We start from the raw sequence: 13,511 nt of genomic DNA on the forward strand, positions 1-13,511 counted from the left end.
CTAGCTATTGTGGATAAGACCCCACTATGACTATTAGAGTCACTATTCCTTTAGGGTATACTCTGTCTTTGCTGAAGCTGACGAGGGGTGAATTAAAAGGGCGCAGTCTTTTCAGATCTAGCTTTAATTGTTGAAAAGCGGGGATATAAATGATGTCTGCAGAGCTGCCATTGTTCACAAGGGCTCTTCTGGTGTTGAACCTTTCTATCATGAGCATTATGGCCAAGGGGTCGTCATTAGGTTGCTTTACTCCTCTAGCGTCTTCTTTAGAGAAAAACATGTTCCTGTTTGTTCGTCTCTGTTTAAAGGGGGGTATCCTATGGACGTTGTACAACTGTCTTTGATATGACTTCTTGAGGGATCTGAATGATCCTCTTGTGGACAACCCACCTGTGATCATCTTTATCTCCCCGATCACGCTTGGTGGACACTAGGACACGCGATCCTCGTCCTTTGGTGAGGCTTCACGATTGCCCTTGTCATCATCCATGGTCCTATTGGGCTCTCCCTTCTTTACAACCCTCTATAATTTCCCCTTTCGTATGACCTCCTTTATCTACTCCTTTAGATCTCTGCAATCTTTTGTATAATGACAGTGATTCTTGTGGAAATGGCAGTACTTCTTCCTATCATGCACGTTGGGCGACAAATGCAATGGCTTGGGCCATTTAAGGTAGTGCTTATCTTTAATCTGCACCAGAATTTTGTCAACAGGCATAACTAAAGGAGTAAATTTTGTCATCCGAGGACTCTTCTCGTCTTTCCTTTTACCCCCGTCGTTAGTTTGACGATTTGAGCATTCCCTTTTCCGTCCTCTCCGGTCGTCCTCTTTCCTTCCCCTGTCACTGGTTTTCCCTTCATCTTTTATCATGGCTAAAGCGTCTTTGGCATTCATGTACTTTTGTGCCTCTAGGAGCATCTCGGCCATCTTTTTGGGAGGATTCTTTGCGAGTGAGACCACGAATTCCCTGGATTTCAATCCAGCTTTAAAGGTTGTTAGTTGTACCTTGTCATCAGCTTTGTCCACCTCCAAAGTCTCGCGGGTGAAGCGTTTCATGTACGACCTCAAGGTCTCCTTCTCTCCCTGTTTGATGGTGAGTAAATAGTCTGCTGGTCTCCTCGGGCGCTGACCTCCAACGAAATGACACAAGAAGGAGTTGCTTAATTGTTCGAAGTTGTTGATGGACGATGTGGGTAGCTTCGAGAACCATTCCCTTGTAGCCCCTTTGAGAGTAGTAGGGAAAGAGCGGCACAGTATTTTGTTGGGAGGTTGCTGGAGACCTAGTGTTGTCTTGAAAGTATTGAGATTATCCAAAGGATCCTTAAGTCCGTCAAACTATTCGAGTTGAGGCAGGCAGAACTTTGGCAGGACTGGGCACTCAAGAACTGCTATTGTGAAAGGGGAGTTCGTTGTCCTGACCATCCTGACCACGCTCCGATCCGTTTTCTCTTTTATGGCGTTCCTTAACTCGTCCATCTTTCTCTTCATCTCCCGAAAAAGCACTGAGCTCGGTTCGTCTGAAGTAGTTGGCCTTCGATGGTCGCTTCGTCTTTGGCTATTTCTCTCATCTTCTTGATTGTCTCTAGATCAGTTGGCCTCCTGTTGGAGCTATTGCCTCATCTCTTGGTTTTTTCTGGTGAGTTCTTCCACACTAGCTGTCAGTGCTTGGATTTGCAGGGCCAGTGTAGCGGGGTCTTGATTGGACTCCATCTGAACTTTGAGAATGACTGAAACTATATTCTCGAATCGTAGTACAAAAATGTCGTCCCCACAGATGGTGCCAAACTGATGAAATCTAAATCATCAGTCGAGTGGGTTCGTCTAGATGATGCCGGGACCTCGACACTACTCCCGCAAAACGGGACTAAGGCTTCCCTGAGATGGACACCGGTGTGGCACTTGTCACAACGTCTCCGATACCTAAGTTAGTATGTAGAAATCCTTTGAGAATAAATGAGAAGCGTAAAAGTATTTCTTTGGGTCAGAATTATGTACCTTCTGTGTTCCTAATGAGTGTGTATATATAGCTTTGTGGTTTCTAGCCGTTGGGGCTTTTGATTGTGGTTTTTATGATCTTCTTGTAACGCCTTAGGGCTTAAAACTGCAGGTCTTGATGGGGCTCCAATGATCTGACAGTTGGTTAGTAACTATCCATGGCATTGAATCCTTTTATTAATGACTTGCCTGTCCTCGTCCATGCCGTTTTGTGGGTGGACGAAGGTGTTTCATGGGCTCGTCCATGGGAAGGTATCTCGTCAGTCCCATCAATTGGTAAATTATTTATGTGTATATTATTATTGTCCAATGTTTACTATATTATGTTGTCAAATGATTAGATTACTACTCAGGTGAAATAAATGTATATTGTTTTATTCATAATCTAATAAATATCTTGAATGTTCTTTATTAGAAAAAATCAAGAAAGAACTCTTAAAATAGGAAGACAACTTCAAGGAAACATAAATGCGGGACAAAGGCACTTGCTGTTAGGGTTGATGAGAAGGTGCGTGTTTTTTCATTTTCTTAAACCTTAGTATATTACATGTTGTGATTAATTAATTATATCTATCTAACACTCGAATGTTAATTAATCAGACAAATAATAAGTGTGGTCAAGTTCCTAAATTGGCAAAAATCTTTAAAGATGTTCATTTCAATCCAAATACAAACATGTCGATACACCATGAGGATGAAGCGACATATGTATGTGTATCATTCCATTCCTATCATGTTTGTAAAGTTATAACATATGTAGTATTAATGTTGTGATTGTTTGTTTCTTTCTCTCTTTCAAATGATAGGAAACTATTCTCAAAGTGCAAGAGGATCATTGTCAAGATCTTAATGCAATTCCCCTTACACAAGAGGAGATCTCAAACTTGGTTTTTAAGAAGAAGTCCGATATTGTAAAAGGACTTGGCATGAGACCTTCCTCTTCTCTAGTAACCATCGCCTCATCTAGTTCCTTAGTGGAGTATATTTATCGGCTAGAAAATGAGATAATTGAGCTCAAAGAGGTAAGAGCTAGGGACCAAGAGGAGCGAGCTAGGAACCAAGAGGCGCGAGCTAGGAACCAAGAGGCGCGAGCTAAGTAAGAAGAGGTCCAAAAAAAATATTCTTAACTTTTTGAGGAGTAAGGGTTATGGTGACACTCTTACCTATGGGGGTGGTTCATCTTCAAGTTAAAACACTTATTGGTTAGTACTTTATTTTAGCAATTGACCCGCACTACATGATGTGACTACTTTTTTTTATGCATTATTTGAAACTAATTGTATTATATTACACTTGAAAATTTATATTTGCTTTCTACAACTTATACATTAGGAGTTGTGATTTTAATTCATTAGTATGGCTACTCTTAATGCATTGTTAAAAATGTTTCTTATTACATAGTTAATGTTTTTACTTTACAATTTTAATGTAGTATTGTTTTTATATTTGTGCAGATTTCTTATTGGTGGCTTTTAGGGGATTTACTTTTGGCATCACTTGAAGACATATGAGGACATCTTCTGTTAGTTCTAATTATATTATGCTACACTTTTTGTATTGTTATAAAACACCTTGAGTTATTGTGTGGGTTGCAAACAATTGTTGTATGGAAGGAGTTTGAATTGGATACTGGTTTTATTTTTTACTTGTGGAATGTATGGATATTTTTTTTTTTAAATGTATTGTTGAAATAAGTGCGTTATTCAAATGTGAGGTTTTAATAATGTAATGACATGTTATGGGTTAATATCAAAGCCATGAAAAAAAATAAAAACAGAAAATAAGTTTTAGCGACAAATTTTTCCGTCACAAATATAACAACAAAAATTGTTTTAGTGACGAAATATTTTGTCACTAAATGTAGTAGAATTTTGTATGAAATGCTTTTAGTGACGAAAATTTTCATCGCTATATGTGTCTAGATTTTCTTGAAAATAGTTTTAGTGACGAACTTTTTTGTCACTATATGTACCAGAAAATAGTTTTAGTGACGAAATTGTTCGTTACTAAATATGATTTAATAAATTAAAGTGTTTTTAGTGACGAAATATTTTCGTCACTAAATAGTGTTTTTAGAAGGGAAAACTTTTAGTTATGAAACGTTTTTGTCGCTAAAAGTTTTTTGTCGCTAAAATTGTTTTTTTTTTTTTTAATTTCATCGCTAAGACTTTTAGCGATGGGGTTTTAGCGACGAAGTGAGTTCGTTGCTAATTAGTAGATTTCATCGCTAAAGGTCCTTAGCGACAAAAAATTGGACTTTTAGTGACGAATTTTTTCGTCTCTGAAAATATATTTTGTTGTAGTCCAAACTTAACAAGGAGTAAAAATCTATCTCTCTAACAAGTCCTTCTTAAACTCAAACTCTTCACTATTATTTTTTTAAAACAAAATTATTTTTGTTTAATCTAAATTTAATAAGGAGTAAAACTTTACCGAAGCCTTCAAAGCTCTCACAATTTTTTACATCAGCACAATATTTAAATAAAATTATCATTTTATTTAAATAAAAAATTATTTTTGTTTAATCTAAATTCAACAATGATTAAAACTCTATCTCTCTAACAAGTCCATCTTAAACTCAAATTCATCATTATCAATTTTTAAAATAAAATTATTTTTGTTTAGTCCAAAGTTAACAAGGAGTAAAACTTTATCTCTCTAATAAATTCATATTAAACTCAAACTCATCATTATCATTTTTTTAAACAAAATTATTTTTGTTTAATCTAAACTTAACAAGAAGTGAAATTCAGTCTCTTAAACAAGTTCAATTTAAACTCAATTTGAGTTATTTTTTTGCAGTATCTGAAACTATCTAACAAATTTTTTGTAAGCAATTGCACGTTCAAGCAATGGCTTTTTCATCAAATTATAACACAAATTGAAGTCATATAAGAGCAAATCATACAATAGTGTAGTTTTTAAAACAATTTAAGATTTTATAAAATTATTTTAGTCAATCTCACAAATAGATAAGTTCTCGTGCATAGCACGGGTTAGTGACTACTATACTATATAATAAAAATTGGGCTTAGAAGCCGTTGTTGCACCAAGTGGTTTCACCAAATTGCAAAAAAAAAAATTTAGATTTTTCAATAAATTCATTCATTTAAGTTTTTAGATAAAAACAAAAATTTTTTGTTCTTTATCAACTTCTTTGGATAAAGTAACAATAAGTGTTCTAATGAGTTTTTTTTTTTATTTTATAAAAAAATAATTTTACTAGCTTACATTTTTTTTTTTTTGTTAAACATTTATCCTACTTCATCTATTTCCTAATAATAAAGTAACAAATTTAAAAGTATTATTTTTTCTTCTCAAATTTTTTTTCTCTTGGAATAAATAACAAAAAAAATAGCTAATATTTATTAGCTTTAACGTAAACTAAAAAAAAAAAAAAATCTAATAACAATCTAATAACATTAACTATTTTTTTGGGATAAAGTAAAAAACAAAAACTACAATATAAAAGTGAGGGTATATATACGGTTTGGTATATTTTTCCCTTTTCCTACAGTTCTTGATGTATTTGCATTCTTCTTTTTGTTTTTTCATAAGATTCCCTTCTTTATATTTTTTTCATCAAATTGAATATGTTTTGTGTGTGGGTTGCCTTTTGTTTAAGTTATTTTTGTTAACTTTGATTTAATTTATATGCTTATTATGGTATTCAGAATCAATTGTATATCTTCCATGAAAACTAACAGATTAATTTTAACGAAATTCTTATTCACTTTTTGAAAGATCCGTTTTCCAATATGTGTAGATCCCACAGGTTGCCATGAGACCAAAAAGATTTGAGCATCCAAAACCATGATAATGAACATCACTCCACAAAGAATGGAGACAAAAAATTGATTAAATATAAAAATGGTGATGTAAAAGCAATCGATATTTAAGGTGATGTGAAATCTCCATGATTTCGCTGCCTCCCCCTTGCTGTCAAAGTTAATTCAATTTTCATGTGAGTATTTTTACTTTAACTTTAATTCCAAATTGTATTTAATGTTTAGAAATTAATATTGTTTGTAATTATTATTATTTCATAAATTTTTTTTGATTTTATAAATTTGGATAGTTTTAATTTGTAAATTCTGGATGATTACTTGGTGTTAATGTAAAAATATTAGGACAATTTCAATCATAATCCATGCAGTAGTAGGGTGTTAGATGTTGATATTAGTTTTATGCTTATTTACATTAATTAACTTGAGATGCAAATGCTTCATTATAATTAAATATAAATGTTATCATGCCAGTATGTTATAATTATTATTTGTTGTTCCTCACTCAACTTCACCTTAATTTTTATTTGAATATGTAAAAGTTATGTCTTAGTCCAATCGGGTATAGCATTTCTCTTCAATCATTAATTAATATTTCTCAATAAAATTATTCATTGTATAACGTATAAGTTTATGACCAAAACCGTGCAAAGTTCGGCCCGTTTACTACTAAAAGCTTTTAGAAATTTATAACTTACCATAATCTTTAAAATAATTTTACTATTTTATTTGTTATTAGATTTAATTATATTATCAAAAAAAAATATTTTTTAAAATTTATATATGATTCTTTTATTAAGCCGATATAATAAAAGTTGGGCTTAGACTTCATGGTTGCGCCAAGTGGCTTCACCAAATTGTAGAATTTTTTTTTAGATTTTTAGATTTAAATATATATATATATATATATATATATAATTTTTCTTCTCCTATAATCTCTAAGTTGATAAAAATCTTAATTTTATTACAATTCAAATTCTTCATCTAACCCTTATTTTTTTATGCGTAGTGTATTATAAAAAAAGCAACAACCTTTTTTTTAATTACTACATTACACATTCTAATGCATCTTTAATTGCAGAAATTTTTTTAGATTTTTAGATTTAAAAGAAATATATATAGTTTTTCTTCTCCTATAATTTTTAAGTTGATAAAATTTTTAATTCGATTACAATCCAAATTCTTCATCTAATCCATCTAATTCTTATGTAATTTTAATTTGATTACAATCCAAATTCTTCATCTAATCTATTTAACAAAAACTTTTAAGTTTAAGTAAGACTATAATTCTATTTTTTCTTATCAACTTATTTAGATAAAGTAACAATAAGTATTGTATCATATTTTTTATAAAGTAAAAATTTTACCTTTAGCCTAATTAAAATGCTAATGGTTGTTTTTGTGTGTGGATAAAGTATCAAATGATAGCTAATATGTATTAACATTAACATAAACTTAATTTAAAAAGGGCAAGACGGCTTAGGTACACTGCTTAGGTGTTGTTCCTTAGGTTTTCTTCTCAAAATTCTACCGTGTGAATTTTTTCTCATGGGATTGAAGTATATTTTTTAATTAAGTAGCCACATGGCTCAATATTAAGTGGGGAACCTAAGGAACAACAACTAAGGTATTGTACCTAAGTTTTGTCCATTTAAAAAAAAATCTAATTTAGATAATGTCACAAAAAAAAAGAGAGGATAAAGTAACCCAAAAGAATATATTTTACATAATGAAAAATTTTGCAAAAAAAATAATTGAAAAATTCAAATCCACGTAAGTTTGAAGAAAAGCATACAAATTTTGTTTCATGATATTGAACAAAAATAATATACAAAAAAAAAAAAAAAACAAATCATCTTATGCATTCTGAAAACAAACATATTTATTGCACTCTTTTAATAAGTTATTACTTATATGTGTGTCTATATATATATATATTGTAAGTGCACAATTTGTACCCAGTTCAATCCCTAGATGGACTCAGGCCCAAAGAGTTTTATACAATGAAATTTGTAGAGTATGGATTTGAAACCTAGGTTAGGGATATTGGAGAGTTAATAAACAGGCTAGAATGCTGCGATCTATGCAAATAATAGATAAATATGACAAAAAACTCTCCTCGGACGTAAGCTGAGGACCACTTGTATTGCCTTTCTTTCTTTAAGCAAAAGATTACAATTTTAGTTTCAAAAAAGGTCCTCTCTCTTCATACCTCTCTTGTCTTCTTATATCCCTTTTCTTCTTCCCTTTTTCTTCCACGTGTAGCACAGATTTTTCAAATAGATACTTGTCCCATCAACCACCTTCTTGAAGTCTTCAAATAATAGCTGGAAGGCTGAATATTACTGTTCAGAGTTCATTCCTCCATTAATGCGGCTAAGGAGGTAGGTGCAGGGCCTTTAATGTGGTGGTAGCAGCTTTTTTCTTTTTTGATATTTCTCACACGTTCTTCCTTCTAACCACTGCGTGGATCACGTCTTTACCCAATAGATCTTCTGAAATCCTGTCTCTAAATCCCTTGGTACATCCCATGACCTTTACTGGGCCCATCCGAGGAGGTACCCTTCCTTAGACGACTCCTTCACCTCTTGTAGTGTGAACTGGCCTGTGGGCCTCAAAAATTCTGCTTGGACAGACTTACACCAACAAACCAGGCTCAAGGCCCAAATACGCATTTTATTTATTTTACCCCCACAATAGCCACCCAAAACTTCATTTTTCTCCCCATCCGAGGAGAGAAATGGAGTTTTGGACCAACAACACAACCTCCACATGTTCTAAGAATTGCCACATGTGCAAAGGTCAATTTATTTCTTTTAAACCGCCCCTGACGCTTCGAAATTCATAACGCCTGCATTAATGAATGCGAGTTACATCTTTTTCCCCACGTCCAACGACGAGATTCGCATCTAACGGCCCGGGTTCTTCCTCAAAATTTGAGCGGGATAACTCTGATTCGAAGCCGCCTCCCACACGTCAAAACGCCTAGGAAAACGAATTTCAATCTACTCTTTCAGAAATCAATCAAATCCAAGATTTGCTCATTCTCTGTCCTTTCAAGAAGCTCGTGAAGAATTGTCTAGCTATTTCCCGTAAGTTCTCAATCTTCTTCATTCATTTCTCCTCGGCCTTTGCCCTCGGCCATAGATTACATCTCTTTCCTCCTTTAACATCTGCTCTTGCCCCTTACCAAATGGGTAGATTTAAGTGTTTAGTAGATACCGACTCTGGTATGGAGGGTTTTCGGGCCAAATACCATATTCCCCAAGACGTAGGCTTAAGATACTGCCCTTCGGAAGCCATAGGTAACGCTAGAACAGATGGAGAAGTTATTATCCCCATTTTCACATTCTTGGAGGGTGGGATGACCCTTCCCATGAAAAACGTAACCAGCGAGTACTTATGCAACCATAGGTTATGCCCAGATCAGTGTACACCCAATGTATTTAAAATATTAGGTTGCGTCAACACTCTAAACGAGCAAATGGGTCTGAACCTTACATGGCACGACGTTGTTTATATGTACGAGTGTCATAAGCTTAAAGGTGTAAGGTATTACCTTAAATCCAGATTTAGCGTTGTTAAGCTCATATCCTGTCTTCCCAAATCCAACAAAGGCATGAAAGACGACTACCTAATCACTTCAGGAAACTGGTCTGATGGTCCTCATTGCCCAGTCGAATGGGGAGACTCAGGTGTGATTCTATAGGAGTTAGATTCACTAACCTATGACTTAATCCTATCAACTTTGCCATTTCTGGTTACATTGCTCGTTATTACCTTTTAGTTGGCATTCGCCGCAGACCTAACCATACTTGTTTCTTCGGATATTTTTGCAGACAAACAACACGTACGGCAGCGTCTAAGTCTTTGCAGCGTTTCGGACCTTAATTACGTTCTTCGATCCGAGGTGTTCGTAAACGAAGATTTGCAAGTGAGAGCAGCCTATCTGATATTAAGATACGAGCCTTTATCAAAAGACTTTCAAGAGATTGGCAATGCGATCATCGCGGGTGATCAGAGGCGTAAAAGGATAAATATCTTGAGACCGGGTTTTCCTTCCGCCCATGAAATTTCGGACGACCCTTCTGTCATTTTGTATTCTCACCCCATCGCTGCAGTTCCTCTCTCAGCACATTCCCAGACGACAGCCATCCGAGAAGAACCGTCATCTTCGCAACAATCGCTTGACGAGGAAATTGAACAGTTTCACCTTGAAGAAGCTGAGAGACCTCGAGAGGATCAACTTGTCATCCTCTCGGACGAAGAACACGTGCCTGCAGAAACTTTTGGCATAAAGGGTTTAATAATAGCACAACCCGACTCTAGCTCCGGGAAGACGACATGTCTACTCTTAGGAAGCTGATGTCTAAAAGGGGCACACAAGCCTCTCAAAAGGGCGCGGTTGGGTCATAACCCCCTTCCCCTCTGCCACCACCCCCTCCTCCTTCTGATCCTAAGATTCCCATCCCAGAGCCTAAGAAGAAGAGGAAAAACGAGGACGAGGAGGCAGATATGGAGAGGCAGAAGAAACTAAAGCAGCAAGAACAACAACAGAAGGTAGGTAAAGGTAAGGCATGTGCCTTTTCAGTAGAGAGTGGGGAAATCCATGACCTGGCCGAGGTACGCTGCACGCAGGCCAACTGGTCTCCGGCGCTGAGGCTAGATAGGGCTCCTATTTCCTGTCAGTCCAGCATTAGGGCGTTCCAGCAATGACATGCTCATCACCTGGCCAACGCATTGGAGCAACCTCTTCTTCTACCAAAGGACATGGAAGCCCTAAACAACATGAGTCAGCCACATCTCTTCGTCTCCCTGAAAAGGGACTTGGCTTTGGTGAGTGTCCTCCATCATCCCCATATTACTGTTGTCAACGTACTCTAGTATATAGTCGTTCGTACACACTTTAATATTTTCTTCGATAATAGTGCACTTGTTCAACACTTCTATGTAGGCCATACAAGAAGTTTTTGCTGCAGAAAAATGGGTGGAGGATTCTAGGAAGAAGGCTACGGCTAAATTCGAAGTTAGAATGGAGACTGAGAAGGAGTTAGGCCAAACTCTAGTGGAGAATGAGAATCTGACCAAGCAAATGGCAGATGAAAAAAGGGAGAGAAACGGTGCTGAGGCTAGCCTTAAAACGACTAGAACTCAAGTGGAAGGGCAGCGCAAACTCCTGCGCCAAAAGGATGAGGACCTGTCCAAAGATCAGCAAAAAAATTTTGATTTAAAGAAGGAGCTTGCTCAAGCGAATGAAGAGGTTCGTGCCCTCAAGGAAAGCATGGAGGCTGTCAAGAAGGCTGCCTACAATGAAGGGGTGGAGGCAACAGAAGATCGACTGACAGAGGAGTTAGCTGAGCTATGTAGGGAATATTGCCAACATGTATGGGCAGAAGCTCTAAATGTGACAGGAATTCCTACCACCTCTGAATTGAGGAAGCCCGAGAACATTTGGATCCCTCGGGACATTCAAGTGATCTAAGAACTTCCTCCTGCCACATCTGCCCCCGAGATAGCACCTACTACACAGCCGTCCATCATTCAAGAACCCACCCCAATTCCTAAGGAACCTGCTTGTTCTGACAAAGAGAATGAGCAAGATGGGGAAGCCAAGAAGCTTCCGGGCACGGACGCCGAGCCCAACATTCCTCCACAAGTGGCGAAGGACAAAGGGAAACAAGTCCAAACCTCTTTCAAGGTGGAGCTCAAACAAACAGAGGAGGACAACAAAGCAAAAGGGGGTGCCAGCACGTCCAAGCAAGACCCCTCCACCAAAGCTTGAGGCCTAGACTAGTTAGCACCCCTTTTCCATATGTAATAAGTTTTTTTGTATCGGAACTTTTACTTTAACCTTCTTATTTTTGAATTTTATTTCCGATGTTTTTCTTGACAGAATCAACGAGCAATTTGAAAGGTTGTTTTTTTAATTGATTTCCAATTTCCAATAGTAACATAGTAATTCGTTTATCTTATTGTAAATTACATGTATAGATGATAATATCTAAAATTCGACAACACATAATCTAAAACTTAACTTGACACTTAGTTCAAGACATAAAGCAAACTGTCAAACTTACCATGGTTTATCAATACGTCATTTTGCATTGAGGCATGTAACAACAGGACTTGATTTTTATTTGATGCTTAGCGTAATGAACCGAAATGTTAATTTTCCCAAAGTAGAAGGTTCGAGGACCCGACGTAACTAAGGTTCTGTTTAACATTCAATAAGATACCAATTTCCACAAGGTACGTGGTTCAAGGACCAAACATGACCAAGTTTCTGTTTGATACTTATAATAAATAGATTGAAATGTTAATTTTTCCAAAGTAGAAAGTCCGAGGACCCGACATAACTAAGGTTTTGTTTAACATTCAATAAGATACCAATTTCCACAAGGTACGTGGTCCGAGGACCAAACATAACCAATTTTCTATTTGATACTTATAATAAATAGATCGAAATATTAATTTTTCCAAAGTAGAAGGTCCGAGGACTCGACATAACTAAGGTTCTGTTTAACATTCAATAAGATACCAATTTCCACAAGGTACGTGGTCCGAGAACCAAACATGACCAAGTTTCTGTTTGATACTTATAATAAATAGATCAAAATGTTAATTTTCCCAAAGTAGAAGGTCTGAGGACCCGATATAACTAAGGTTCTGTTTAACATTCAATAAGATACCAATTTCCACAAGATACGTGGTCCGAGCACCAAGCATGACCAAATTTTTGTTTGATATTTAAAATAACGAATAAAAAATGTTACATAATGATAATTGAGAAACAAACGGCAAAAGTGCTTTTCATTAATAGTAATACCTTCGGAGGTTATTTACATTCCAAGGGCGTTGTACAATTTTTTCATCTAGATCGGCTAAACGATATGACCCTATGCCTGCTACAGAAATAATTTGGTATGGTCCTTCCCAAGTTGGTGCTAACTTTCCCCACGCTAGATTCTTGGAAGTACCCATTACTTTCCTTAAAGACCAAATCTCCAGGCGCAAGTGGCCTTAGTTTCACATGAGCATCATATCCTCATTTGAGCTTCTGCTGATAATAAGCTAGTTGAACCATGGCGGCCTCTCGCCGTTCCTCCACCAGATCCAGGCTTTTCTCTAGCAGGCCGTTGTTATTTTCCGGGCTGAAAGAACTCGTCGTTAATGTCGGAAACCCAGATTCCAAAGGTATCACCGCCTCAGCCCCATAAGTCATGGAGAAGAGTGTTTCTCCTATGGATCTTTGTGGTGTAGTCCGATATGTCCATAAAACGTGTGGCAATTCTTCCACCCATCTATCCTTCGCGTCGTCCAGCCTCTTCTTAAGTCCATTGACTATAACCTTGTTAACGGCCTTGGCTTGCCCATTTCCGTGAGGATAAGCTGGAGTGGAGTATCTATTTGTGATGCCCAAGTCATTACAATACTTCCTGAAAGCTTTACTATCAAATTGCACGCCATTATCTGAGATAAGTGTGTGTGGTACCCCAAATCTAATGATAATGTTCTTCCAGATAAATTTCTTAGTGTCTACATCCCTAATATTTGATAAAGGCTCAGTTTCAACCCACTTGGTGAAATAATCAGTTCCCATGAGTAGCCACCTTTTATTTTCCACAGCCTTCAGAAAAGGCCCAACTATATCCAGTCCCCATTGAGTGAATGGCCAAGGACTAGACAAACGATTAAGGACACCACCAGGCTGATGAATGTTGGGAGCAAAT

This window comes from Castanea sativa, chromosome 6 (genome assembly GCF_040712315.1).
Source record: "Castanea sativa cultivar Marrone di Chiusa Pesio chromosome 6, ASM4071231v1".
Taxonomy (NCBI): domain Eukaryota; kingdom Viridiplantae; phylum Streptophyta; class Magnoliopsida; order Fagales; family Fagaceae; genus Castanea; species Castanea sativa.